This window comes from Chiloscyllium plagiosum, unplaced genomic scaffold (assembly GCF_037043375.1).
Source record: "Chiloscyllium plagiosum isolate Xiang-an unplaced genomic scaffold, Cpla_swu_hap1 HiC_scaffold_45, whole genome shotgun sequence".
Lineage (NCBI taxonomy): Eukaryota > Metazoa > Chordata > Chondrichthyes > Orectolobiformes > Hemiscylliidae > Chiloscyllium > Chiloscyllium plagiosum.
The window spans coordinates 62512186-62525461 of NW_028270183.1; positions in this window are offsets into that span (position 1 = coordinate 62512186).

Below are 13276 nucleotides of genomic sequence, written 5' to 3' on the forward strand. Positions count from 1 at the left end.
AGATGAGCTGTGAGAGGAAAGGCAGCAGCTGGTACGATTACAACATCTAAAAGACATTTGGACAGCTACATGGATAGAAAACATCCAGAGGGATATGGGACAAACACAGGAAAATGGGACTAGTTTAGTTTCAGAAACCTGGCCGGAATGCCAAGTTGGGCTGAATGGCCTGTTTCCGTGCTGTATCAGTCTAACTTTTTACAATTCAAACTTGACTGTGCTGGGTAAAGGAAAGCAAAAACGGGTGTTAATTCTATTTTCTGTCCATGAAAAAGTGACATAAATTTTAAATAATTGTGTCACATGAAATAGTTCACTCTTATTGTGATTAGAAATACAATGAATCCGAGCATTTAATTGAAATATAATTGAATTAATTCAACTGTGTTTCCATGATTAAAATAAAAATTGATATTCACAATGATGAAGAGTTTGTACACTGCAATATATTCACATCAGTTCATTTACTGAGCTATTATTGCACATTTATACCGCTTACTGAACTGAACAATAATTACATATTAACAACACAGATTTTTGAAAATGTATCAGTGCATTTCAAAGAAGGAGATATTTAATGTTACTATGTGACTGTGCAATGTGTAGACATGAACAGCAATCATTGCAGTGAAAAGTAATTACAGTTCACTGAATTTATAAGGCTGAGATTGCTGTGATTATTCAAATGAACAAAAGTCAGTTTTCAAAGCGTGTTGGATGCAAAATCATTGGTTCCACTGTGGGATAGTTGACCTGAAAACAATAGCATTGCTGCAATGGATTAAATGAAACAATGGATTAAATTAAAATATGGATCTGACTATACACGTTAGAAAGACAAACAAATTATTCTGTAATTATTATAAGGATAATGAATTCATAATAAATGTTGTAATCTGAACAAATAAGTTGACTCAATATTTTAAAAGCACTTTGCTCTGATGTTGATTAGACATCATTAAGATCGGTAAACTGAAGACTAAAATATAACAGCTAGATTGATGGATTGAGGACAATAAATGAGCCATTCAGTAATTATTGAAAAGAAATGACTTTTGATCAAAATGCAAGCAATACAGAAGTAATGTATTTCATTCAATTAGCTTACATGTAGAAACGTATGTTTTTAATTTATTTTATTTTATCCTGATCGATGTTCAAACATTTGTGTCTGAATTAGGAAGAAAATAAGGAGATAATGAAAGTCAATATCAGAGTGACCACAAGATACAGTCCATGACATTTGATAGAAAAAGGAATTTGCATAATTTTGTAATTATTGAACGTTGATAAATAATTAACTCCTCAGGTACTGAAGCAGTCCAACCCCAAGAACTACAAAATCTGGACAATATTCAGGTTTGGGCTGACAAGGGGCAAGTAACATACATGCCACACAAATGCAGGCTGTGACCATCACGTGTAAGAAATGACCTAACCACCATCACTTGACATTCAATGCTGTTACAATCACTGAACACCCACTATCAACACTATCCTGGGGATAATCATTGATCAAAAACTGAATTGGTCTCACCACATAAACACAGTGGCTACAAGAGTAATTCAACTCCTGGCTCCTGAAAGCCTGCCCAACAGCTACCAGGCACAAGTCAGGAGTGTGATGGAATACTCCCCACTTGCCTGGATGAGTGCAGCTCTAACAACACTCAAGGAACCCATGGCCGCTTCCATCTCGAAGGACAAGGGCAACAGCTATATGGAAATACAACTACCTTCAAGATCCCCTCCAAGGTACTAACCCACCCTGACTTGGGAATATATCGCCATTCCTTCACTGTCGGTGGGTGAATGTCCTGGAAATCCCCACCCCAATGGCATCGTGGGTGATCCCACAGCAGCTAGACTGCAGCGGTTCAAGAACACAGCTCACCACCAATTTCTCAAGGGTAACTAGGGATGGGCAATAAATGCTGGGCCCAGCCAGTGACAACCAAATCACATCAAATAAATATTAAAATAATGTCTCCAAGATCAAAACAGCTCCAACGCTGTCCTAGCTGCAATCTCTGCCTCTTCTTATTGACAAAGATAAAAGGTTACCCTGCCCAACTTTCTCATCAGTACAGTATTCAACCCAGCCTTCTCTTATACCAACCAGCAGCATTTCCATCACCAGCAGCAACTCCACTTAAAATACTTTGTCAGTAACTTTTCATTAACTGGTTACTTCAACTACAATGCAATCTCTACAAACAGACCAAGTACCTTTTAGGCGACAACAAATTTTCTAACAACGTTTCTTGATCTCTCTCTGCCATTCTTTTTGGTTATATGAGGTAGGGAAGGATGGGATCACCACAGTGATGTAAGATATATGTAACACAGTGAGACAGGAAAGCTCGTATGCCTCACGTTTACTCTTAGACCCCACAGTGTGGAACAACGCATTCACTGCATAATAAACACAACACAACATTTCAACCCGGCGTGACAGTAATAAAATGTGGATCGGTTGGACAGGCTGGATTTGTTTCAGCTGGAGTTTGTGAGAGTGAGGGATGACATGACTGAAGTATCTAAGATCCTGAATGGTTTGGTAAGGAGGACGTGGAAAGGATGTTTCCTCTTGTGGGTCATACGTTAAAATTAGATTCACCCTTTCAGGACAGAGATGAGGAGGTTTATTTCCTCACAGAGGGCTGTGCAACTTTGGAACTCTCTGCCCCAGAAGGTGGGCTCAATGATTATTTTTTAAGACACAGGTTGATAGATTCTTGCTAAGGGACGTTGGGGGAAGATGGAACATCAATCACTAACAGATCAGGCCTGGCCTTATTGAATGATAGAGTGGACTTGAGGGGCTGAATGGTCACCTCCTGCTTCTTTCTCACATGACCCAGGACGAAGAGCTTTGTTGAAAATTTATTCACTGGATGTAGGTGCCACTGGCTATGGGCAGCATTTATTACCCAGAGGGCAGGTAAGAGTCAACCACATTGCTGTGGGTCAGGAGTCACATGGAGACTAGATCAGGTAAGGATGGCAGCTTCTTTCCGTAAAGGACATCAGTGACCGAGATGGGTTTTTCCTGACAATCGAGAATAATTTCATCAATAGACTCATAATTCTAGATAATTATTGAATTCAAAGTCCTGAAACTGACTGACCATGTGGCTGTCAGTGAATCCAACACAAGTGAATGGAAACATTGCTCAGAGTCTGGTTCTGGAACATTCAACACAACTAGGAAATGGAAAGTGAATAATTAGCTGAAAACAAGACCACTGCTCTGTTAGAGACAAAATCATTTAATGTTCAGTTATTGAACATTATTGACTCACAGAATATTCTAACCTGCAGAATCGCAGTAAAAGGGAAAAGTAAACAACATTCTTGGCAAAGACATAATGAACCAACTGCTTGTGTTAAACAGCTCTGAACAAAGGGGCTGAATCCTCCACAAACTGACAAATCAGATTTGTAGATAGAGATTGGAAATCTTTAGAAAAAAAAAACCCTTCCCTGCCTATGGTGTGTGCTAGAACCCATTCTCAGAGTGATCTGCCACTTATTTCCTTTGAAGAGAATCGGTTTCCCCTCACAAAAGGAGGTGTGTTGCTCACCTCAGTTACAGACTGACTTACAGACAAAGGAAACCTGATCAGGGACTCGCAGGTTAATTAAGCTTTTAGTGACAGTCCACTGCACACATCAAGAGCTCAGACCACAACAGATTCTAGTGAAACCAACAATGCAATGAAAAAGGCGACTTGCTCTTTATAATCATGCAGCCTCTCTCAATCAAATAATCCCAGTCAACTTCTAAACATTTAAAAACTATTAATATCAATGAATATATTTTTTTTTTCCATTCCTAATTTCCTCCAAAAAATGCATCAGATTATTCTCTTCAAAATATATTTTAAATGGTGAATTCCAAATCACAATTCATTTCCAATTATTCTTAGAGCAAAACAACTTGCAAACTAAAATAGTTTTCATGTCAATAATGACACTGGAAACTTTGTTATGTAGTTTATCCGTATTTCCAAATATTGTTTTGGTTCATTATTGTAGTGAAGCTAAAATTAAAGTCTATTTATTTTCTCTGATATCCTTCCATTACTTTATTCCCTAATAACAATGCATGACGTAATGGGTGACAAGCATTGAAATAAAATCGAATTTTCAATGCAAGAACTGGTACAAATAATCACATATTATTCAGTTCATTCATTGTCGTTGATTATCAGTTATTTTCATTGTATGATCACGTTAAATTCACTTAAATAATCACAGTACAATTTTCACCTCTATAGATAAGTGAAGTGAATGTCAAATTATTAATATTTCAAACCAAACCAAATTCACATTTTGTTCTGTTTTATTCAAGGAATGATGGAATGTGTTACATTATTATGGGAAACAGGAACAAGTGAAGGTGGTGGCTCTCAGATGTGAGGCCTTAAATCCAAAGGGCCAGGTGGTAGTTACAGTGGGGGAGGTACCTAGTGCCCCGCTTTCCTCAGAAGGCAGTGAGGATGGTGAAACTGACTGGGACGGGTTAGATGACAAAGCGCCAACGTATGGACAGAGGGACGGCAATGGGTGGGATGACCCAGCACCCTGTAAGGCCCAGAAGGCCGTGTCTTTGACACTGCTGTGCATCAAAGTTCAAACTTGGACAGACAGGAGTGGGGGCAACAAAGGGAACTGACAGAAACTAAACCTGAACCGTTCACCCGCTGAACGACAGATGTTGGTGAATGAACACCCAGCCTGATAGAGAAATGGTAATCATGGGCCTTATTGGGACAATATGGATGAATTAATAGAGGTACACAGTCTCACCGAAGATGATGTATGGACCCTCCCTCGGGCCAAGATGCCCTGAAGTGTACAACAGAAACTGTCCCTGCAATGAGAGGATAGGGTACAAGCCGGTTCCTCCCAGAGTACAGCCGATCAGTGTCTCCAGGCATTAACAGATATTGCAGGGACACACAGGGGACGGGACAGGCTGAATGGGCTAAAATAACCTTGGTGACTCAGGGGCCCAAGGATAATATCGAGGATTATACAGAGAGGAAGCCTGAGGTGTAAGGACCACGGGGGTTTACCAAACTCTAACCTGTGATGATGAAATAGGTTTGATGTATTTAAAAGATGACATGGGATCCTATTTAACTGTAATTATAAACATGGGACTCCCAGTGGGAGAAAATTCTAACCACACTCTGAATTGCGTCATGAGAGCTGAGGCAAACTCAGAAACACAGGGGAATAGCTGCAGTACAGGGAGGATAATCAGACCCACAATGTTACAAGGGAAGCAGGAAAGGGCACATAGACAAGGAACGTAGGCACAGAGAGGGAGATAGGTGTTCATATTGTGTGTGGCCTGTGTTCACCTAAGTATATGCATAGCCCATGAATATTCATTGACGCGCTGTTGAAGGGCCAAAACTGCATGATGCTAACACCGGAGCATCTTTGTCAGTTACCGATAAGCATTTACCCCTCACTCCCTCAATTACTAAAATGAGAGCAGTCGGAGAGGGAACCTAGGAAGCTGGATGAAGCAAAGCTGCCCCGATGTAGACTGGGAGTATGACAAAATGTATTCAGATATGGAGGTGTGAAACTCAATAAGGGACCTTCTGGGAGTTGCTCCTATTCATGCAACTATTGACATCAACATCTGAATTTAAACATGGGGATGCTCCGGCCAGGACTGGGACAGAAAGAAAAGGAGAGGCAACCTCTCCAGAGTAGCTACATTGCAGAGAGACTGGGACAGTCAAAGAATCTGGTGGGTTATTGCTCGGACGAACTCAGCGGTGTGCGTAACTCAAACAAGAAAGTGGGTTGTTATCTATCGACCCTGTAGAGATCGAGGGCCCTCTCACTCCCCACACAAACAGGATCTCATCAAATCTGGGGATGAGGGGGCAATAGTTGTGAGAGTGACAGATTGGCAGAAGCTGGAAATAGTCTGGGTCCATACCTGTGGACATTGAATGGCAGATGAAAGTGGTGTTTACTGACTGAGGAGAACAGGCGACCAGGATACTATTACCTCAGGGATCCTGCAATATTCCAGTATATCCCACCGATGTGTGTTTGATGGATTTAGTCACACTGATCTTACCAACACCTCATCACCTCAAACAGTGAAGAAAGAACATATCCAGATATTATACAGAGTATTGAATCAGGTTAACCAGGCCAGGCTTAAAATTAACGCACAGCGAGTGCAACTGGGAAGGTAGGGAGAGACGTAACTAGGACATCATATTGGGGAGATCAAATCAGGAAGGGAGAGGGAACAGTCCCAGCGGGAACAAAAACTATGATTATAAAACTATACACCCACACACCGTAAAGGGATCAGGCAAACTTTAGGATTGTTTAATTATTGTGGGAATTTTATGAGGAATTATCCAGAAATAGAGATCCATCACGAGCCCTGGCAGAAGCGCGGACATTAACCAGGGATGAGGGAGGCAAAATGCACACAGTCAGCATGCCTTTGGTATAGTTCATGACTGGGCTCGGTGAAGGTACATCACCCTGCCTGGGGGCCACATTGAGCATGAAGAACAGGTCAGAGAGTTAGTGGAAGCAGCTAACTTTCCCAGTGAAGCAGCAATAATGAAGATTAGAGGTCACAGGAAAGTAGAAACCCCACACCAACGCGGTAGTTGGTGACATGGGTGAGCATACTTACTGAAACGGTGCAGACATTTGAGGAGGATGCAGTGGCAGTAGCTACAGAAGCGAGAAAGGAAAGTTTAAAGGCATTTCCAGAAACAGTCCCACAGCAGGAGAAACAGGAAGGGGAAAAGGGTGGGGCAGTAATAGGACATAGGATGATGCAGCAGTGCCACTGTATAAGACAAACATTATGAAAAACATATCATGGGCTGGCCCATATTGAGCAGGATAAAATGCAATATCGGATGATCAACTACAGGGGTGTTCTGGAACAAGAAGGTTTTGTCAAAGGGGTGTAGTCTGTACACAGCGTGAGCCAGGGAAAACAATCAGGATAAAATGGAGGAAGCCGTAGGGACCCAGGGGCCCACGGGAACAATTACAGATGGATTTTATGTACACCCCCATCCCAATCCCAGGGAAGGAAATCCTGCTGGGTCTTAATAAACAGGTTTACTCAGTGGGCGGAAGCATTCCTCTGCAGATTCTGACCAAGGGACACACGTTCCAGGAAACTAAGTTAAGCAGCTCTGTGGCCTGTTTGGTACTGAGCAGAAATCCCAACTCACATACCACCCCCAGAGCTCAGGGACAGGAGAAGGAATGAAGCAGACACTGAAAGCTAGTCTGACTAAGGCCCTGACAGAGACAGGCAGAGATGGGTTAGTGTACTCCCCACAATCCTAATGAAACTGACTTCAACCCCAGCTAAGGGAACTGAGCAATCCCCCTTTGAATTAGTGACCGGATGGACTATGCAGCTGCCAGAGGGTATGGTAATGGGTGGGCAGGAGATGTACAATGGCAAGGATAGGGTGAAACAATTTGTGAAAGAACTGACAAAGCAACTGCATGAGCTGAGAGGGGAAGTTGCAGACGGACAGAGAATCAGAGACTGGGAAAGGGAGCTCATAAACATCCGAGCTGACATCCCGAACCCAGGAGATCGGGTCAGGGGGGAACGAATGAAAGAAACACATCAAAATGCTGGACTTGGCTGGGGGAGCCACAGAATTCCAGAGAGGGAACTCTTTCATCATGCATTAGTAAGGAGCTCTGAGTAAACATTGGTCGTGCTGCTCAGCACAGAACTCAAGGCTCCTCTTTGATATTTCTCCCAGCAACAGATGTGCAGGGGTATGTTGCCGGCTGGAGGTCTGTGACCAGTGCCTCTGTTCTACAAGGGTCAGAGCTGGGACATCTGTTGTTTGTAACACATATAAATGATTAGCCTGAAAATATAAACGATTTAATTAGCAAGTTTGTAGATGGCACAAAGTGAAGAAGCTGTGAATCGTGAATAATGTTGTCAAAGGAAACATCAAGGACGAGATCAGTTGGAAGGTTATGCGGAGAAATTGCAGGTATGTTTTAATTCAGACAAGTGTGACGAGAACCGTTTTGGGCGGCTCATTGTAAAAGGAATGTATACACTAAAAGGAAGCGCCCTGAGCAGCATTGATATACAGAGGTGCAAGTTCACAGCTCCCTGAATGTGGTGAAGGAGGTGGATGGCAGGCTTGCCTTCTTCTGTCAGGGACTGAATATAAAACTGTCATTAGGCCACCTTTGCAGTATTGTGTGCTGTTTTGAGCACCGCATTATAAGGAGGATGTGGAGGCTTTGGAGAGGGTGGAAATGGGTTTACCAGGATGTTGCCTGGATTGGGAGAAGTTGGAAAATCTTGGATTGTTGTCTTTGGAAAGTCAGTGGCTGTGGAGTGATCCGAGAGGAACAGACAGAGTGAATAATCTGAATCCTTTTCCAAGTGGAAATTACCAATTCCACAGGCCATAGATTTAAGGGGAGATGGGGCAAGTTTAACGGAAATGAAAACTGAAAGAACAGCAGATGCTGTAAACCAGAAAGAAAAACAGAAGTTTCTGAAAAAGCTCAGCAGTTCTAGCAGCATCTGTGAAGAGAAATTAGTTAACATTTCTGAGGAAGGGGGACTGTACCCGAAACATTAACTGATTTTTGTTCACAGATGCTGCATGACCTGCTGAGCATTTTCAACATCATCTGTGCAAGTTAAAAGGGAGTTGTGTCAGACAAGTTTATTATGCAGAAGGTGGTCAGTGACTAGAATGTACTTGCCTGAGAGATGGTAAAAACAGAAATAATCACAATGTTTAAGAGGCATTTGGACAGACAGATAAGCAGGCATGGGTTGGCAGGGATATGGATCATGTACAGGCAGATGGAATCAGTTTGGAATGGCATCATGATCAGCACAGACATGGTGTGCCGATTATTCAGGTGCTGTACTGTTCTGTTTTCCAGGGGGTAGAATGATAATATTTTGAGTAGAATATGTCTCTTCGTTAGAACACACAGTAAGTTGATGCATTTTGAGAGAAGCAATGTAGAAAGGGAATATATGTTTGAATGGCACAGACACAGGGAGCAGGACAGCAGGAATGCGGGACAATGTGTACAAATCCTTAAAGGAGAGAGAACATAAAGTGTTTTGAGTAAATGTACAGGATGCTGGGCTTCATTAATAGAGGGAATGATAACATACTCATGGAAAAGATGCTGACCGTTGACAAAGTTCTAGTTAGGTCACAGTCAATCATTGCATCCAATTGTGGTCAACAGATTCCTGGTCAGGATGAGGAAGTTAAAATACCACAGAGGGGCCTGTTCCATACTTTGCTTCTCTTTCAGGATGCATTGGTGACTCAAGGGTTAAACATTATCCTGCCAAAGGTCTTACTGCCGTATTGTAAGAATACAAGGCCTATACTCTTCCAATACAGACTGAACACCTTAGTAGGGGTGAGGCAGACCGTATCTTCGAAATAGAACCTCTTGGAGCCACACATGTGGATTCCACCATAACCCCAGACAGAGCAATTTACCCTTTCCAGACAAGACTGAGAGCCCTGGGCACAACCCTGTTAAACTGCCTCCTGCTCTGATTGTCTCACTTCCCCTCCATATGAGCATAGGTAAGTGAATCCCCCATTTACTGAAAGAAGAACCCTTCTGCCTTAATCTCTTCCCATCAACACATAATCATGGACAATACGATAATCAGTTTCTGTAATCCATCACACATTATCACAGGACATTGGCATTCATCAAGCTTTGTAAATTCATAATTACCAGCTTTAAACTATGTAGTAGCAATCGCCCATGTGACTGATATGCCTTTGTCTACTTCCTATTAAATATACTGTCTCTGTGGGTAAGGCAGAGGTTCGTGAAGATGAGTCTGTACAGGTAGACACTCGGCTACTTTAGAGATGCTTTGAAACTCTTGCGGGCTGTCCGATAATAAAGCTACTGCTGTTCTCCAGAAAACTTGTGTCGTCTGGATTTGTGGAACAAAACAGACATTAAATACATTTTTGATAAAGCTGTATAAGATTATAACAGACCTAGATATAGCAGACAAAAATATCTGTATTTGATATTAAGACCAGATGTAAGGTTTAGAGAGAGCGGAAGATGAGCAAGTGTTTCTGTTGACTGTATTGGCTGGAAGTATGCAGAACATGTTGCCTATTATGGTGGTGCAAGTAGAGAATATCAATGATTGATAAAAACAATTAGATCAGTTCTGAGGGAAATAAACTTGCAGAGTTTGGGGTACGTATGGGGAATGAGAATATGGGATTCTGCTACAGAGAGCCAGCTTGGATTTGATGGGCCTCTTTCTGTGCTATAATGATTTTATTTGGACTTGCTTAACTTGCTCTGGTCACCGATTAAGTTGTCATTTAGGTAAATCTGTTCAGTGTTCATACTCAGACCAATACAGGCTGTCCCTCCACAGCAGGAGATAATGTTTACTGCTTTATACTGGGTTCTTTTTTTTTGGGGGGGGGGGGGCGAACGGTGTCTGTAACAGTCTGCTAGCATTTATCTGAAATGGCAAAACACCAGTGCAGCCAGACTAGGGATCGACTCTGGAAATGTGGGGAATGGCAGAAGGGAATTCTTTACCCATCCCACCTTGAAACTGGCCAAACCAGTCAGACTGAGGAGCTGTTCACTTGCTCTGTGTGTGTGTGGTGGAAGGGATTCACTCAGGCAGCCATCCTGCTGAGACACCAGTCAATTTACTGATAGCCACAGTTGAAGGATTTTTTTCTCTTTTTCATGCGAAGTCATGTACAATGGTTTTGGCAGCTGATAAAGTTGTGCACACAGAGATCTTAGCTTTGGAAATGTTCACAACATTGTTGAACATGCACAGATTCACACTGGGTACAGATTTTTATTTTCCTTTATTCATTCACAAGATGAGGGTGTCGCTGGCCCGGCAGCATTTACTGCCCATCCCTAATTGCCCAGAGGGCAGGTAAGAGTCAACCACATTGCTGTGGGTCTGAGGTCACAATGTTGGCCAGACCAGGTAAGGATGGCAGCTTCCTTCTGGAAAGGGCATTAGTGAACCAGATGGGTTTTTCTGACAATCGATTAATGGTCATCATTAGACTCTAAATTCACAAGTTTTTTTTTAATTGATTTCAAATCCTCCCATCTGCTGCAGCAGGCATTGAACTCAGGTCTTCAGAACACTATCTGGGGTTTTAGATTAATTGTCTCGCGACAATACCACTCGGCCAATACTTCCCCACATCGCTGTCCATCTGCACAGAGTGAACAGTGATTTTCTGGTTCATCAGAACTGGGTAATCACACATACGTTTGCTCAATGATTGCAGGAGTTGGATGTTGATTGGCAATTGACATCCATCTCCAAACCATGTATCCTGGGGTTTGTTTCTGGTGATGATTGGAAGCACCATCAGTCTTGTTATCTTTTGGGGATAAAAACAGTTTCAATTAGCTTTCTGTTAAATGCATGGCAATCAATTCTATCTCACAACTCTCAGGCAGATTAGTTTCTTTTGAAGGGCTCTCCATCGCCCCAACCTCCTCCATCCTCACCCCCAACAGTACAATAATCTCATAGAGTCTCTTTGTAACTATGAATGAGACAATCTGATCTGCTGCTTCTTTCCCTAATCCTGTGTCAAGTTGGATCTTAAACTCCCCTTACTGCAGTTGTGAACCTGCATCATTGTACAGTGTTGCTCGTATTTCATGTCTTGGCCTATCAGTGTTCATAATACTGCATGTAGTATATGGGGCCAACAATGTAGGAGTTTAGCTCTTTCCTTCCACCAACAGCAGTAGAATTGTACTCCAACAAAACTTACAGAATCACGGCCCCGCATATCCCCCAACTTACCTCTTACCATCAAACTAGAGTATCAATCCTCATTCAACTGAGAGAATTCAGGAGGGCAGGTCAGTCACAGCAGCATGAATACCTAAAAGTGAGGTGTTAACCTGATGAAGTTACCAAAGAGGACTACTTGTGTGCGTAACAGCATAAGCAGCAAGTAAGAGACAGAGTGAAGCAATCCGGGAAACAACAGAACAGATCTAAGATCTGCAGTCCAACAAAATCCAGTTGTGAATGAAGTCAGAGCACAGCTGGAGTTCTGAAAACAATTCTCTTCAAGATATTAACCAACAAGAATGTCAAACTGGATTAATTATCATAAAACTCAAGTCCTTTTGATATTCATATATTTACAATCAGTGTTCAATTCACCAAATGTAGCTGAAGGTAAAGATAATCTTCAAGTGATTGTAATAGTGGAGACATCTGAATACTTGATCAGCAAATTAAAGCCTGTTGTGTTTAGATAGTAATAATTTTAAAGAGATTTTAAAAAGTAAGGTGACTTGAGTACAATGGAAGAAGTTGATTGGTGGGTAGCTGATAATGTTGTTTTAATCTGAAGTTAATTTAAGATTAGTTAACAAATAAACACATGGTATGGAATCCCAGCCCCATGGAGTGCACATCCAGTTCCATGTGGGAAAACCAGGACACTTCTTGTGTGAGCGACAACCACAAGAACACGGAGGTGACGTGGGAAATGTCAGGAACACTCGTTTGACCACAGTTAAAGTACTGCACACACTTCTGATACCCTTATTCCAGGGTTAATGTGATCACACCAGAGAGGGTACAGAGGTGATTGATCAAAATATTTCTACAATTGGAAAATTTCTGCTCTGAGGAAAGGTTGGATAGGCTGGGGATGATTTCCGAGGAGGATGAGGTGAGATTTAATTGAAGTGATAAAATGCTGAGGAATCCAGATCGAGTGGATAGGAAGGAGCTATTCATTAACTGAGAAGTCAGAAACTGGAGGATTTAGATTGAAATTAATTCCCAGAAAGAAGGGGAGGGGAGAATTCATTTCACTCGGAGATGGTGGGGAGCAGGAACGCATTGATGGGGTGGCAGGGGCAGTAACCAGCTTCACATTACAATAAAAGGACATGGATGTAACTGAGATGCTGGAACATGCAGGGCTGCGGACTAAAGTCTGCAGAATGGGATCATTTTGATATATTTAATATTTCTCCAGAATATTAAACTCAAGTCCAATTTGAGAATTTATGAACATCATCCAACCTGAATTCCAAATGTCAGAATAAATTTATCAGAAAGTTACAGCACAGATCGAGGCCACTTGGCCTATCCTGCATATATTGGCTGTAATAGAATGACCCAGGCTTTACAGCGTTCTGTACTCACCAATGAGAGCAATAATTT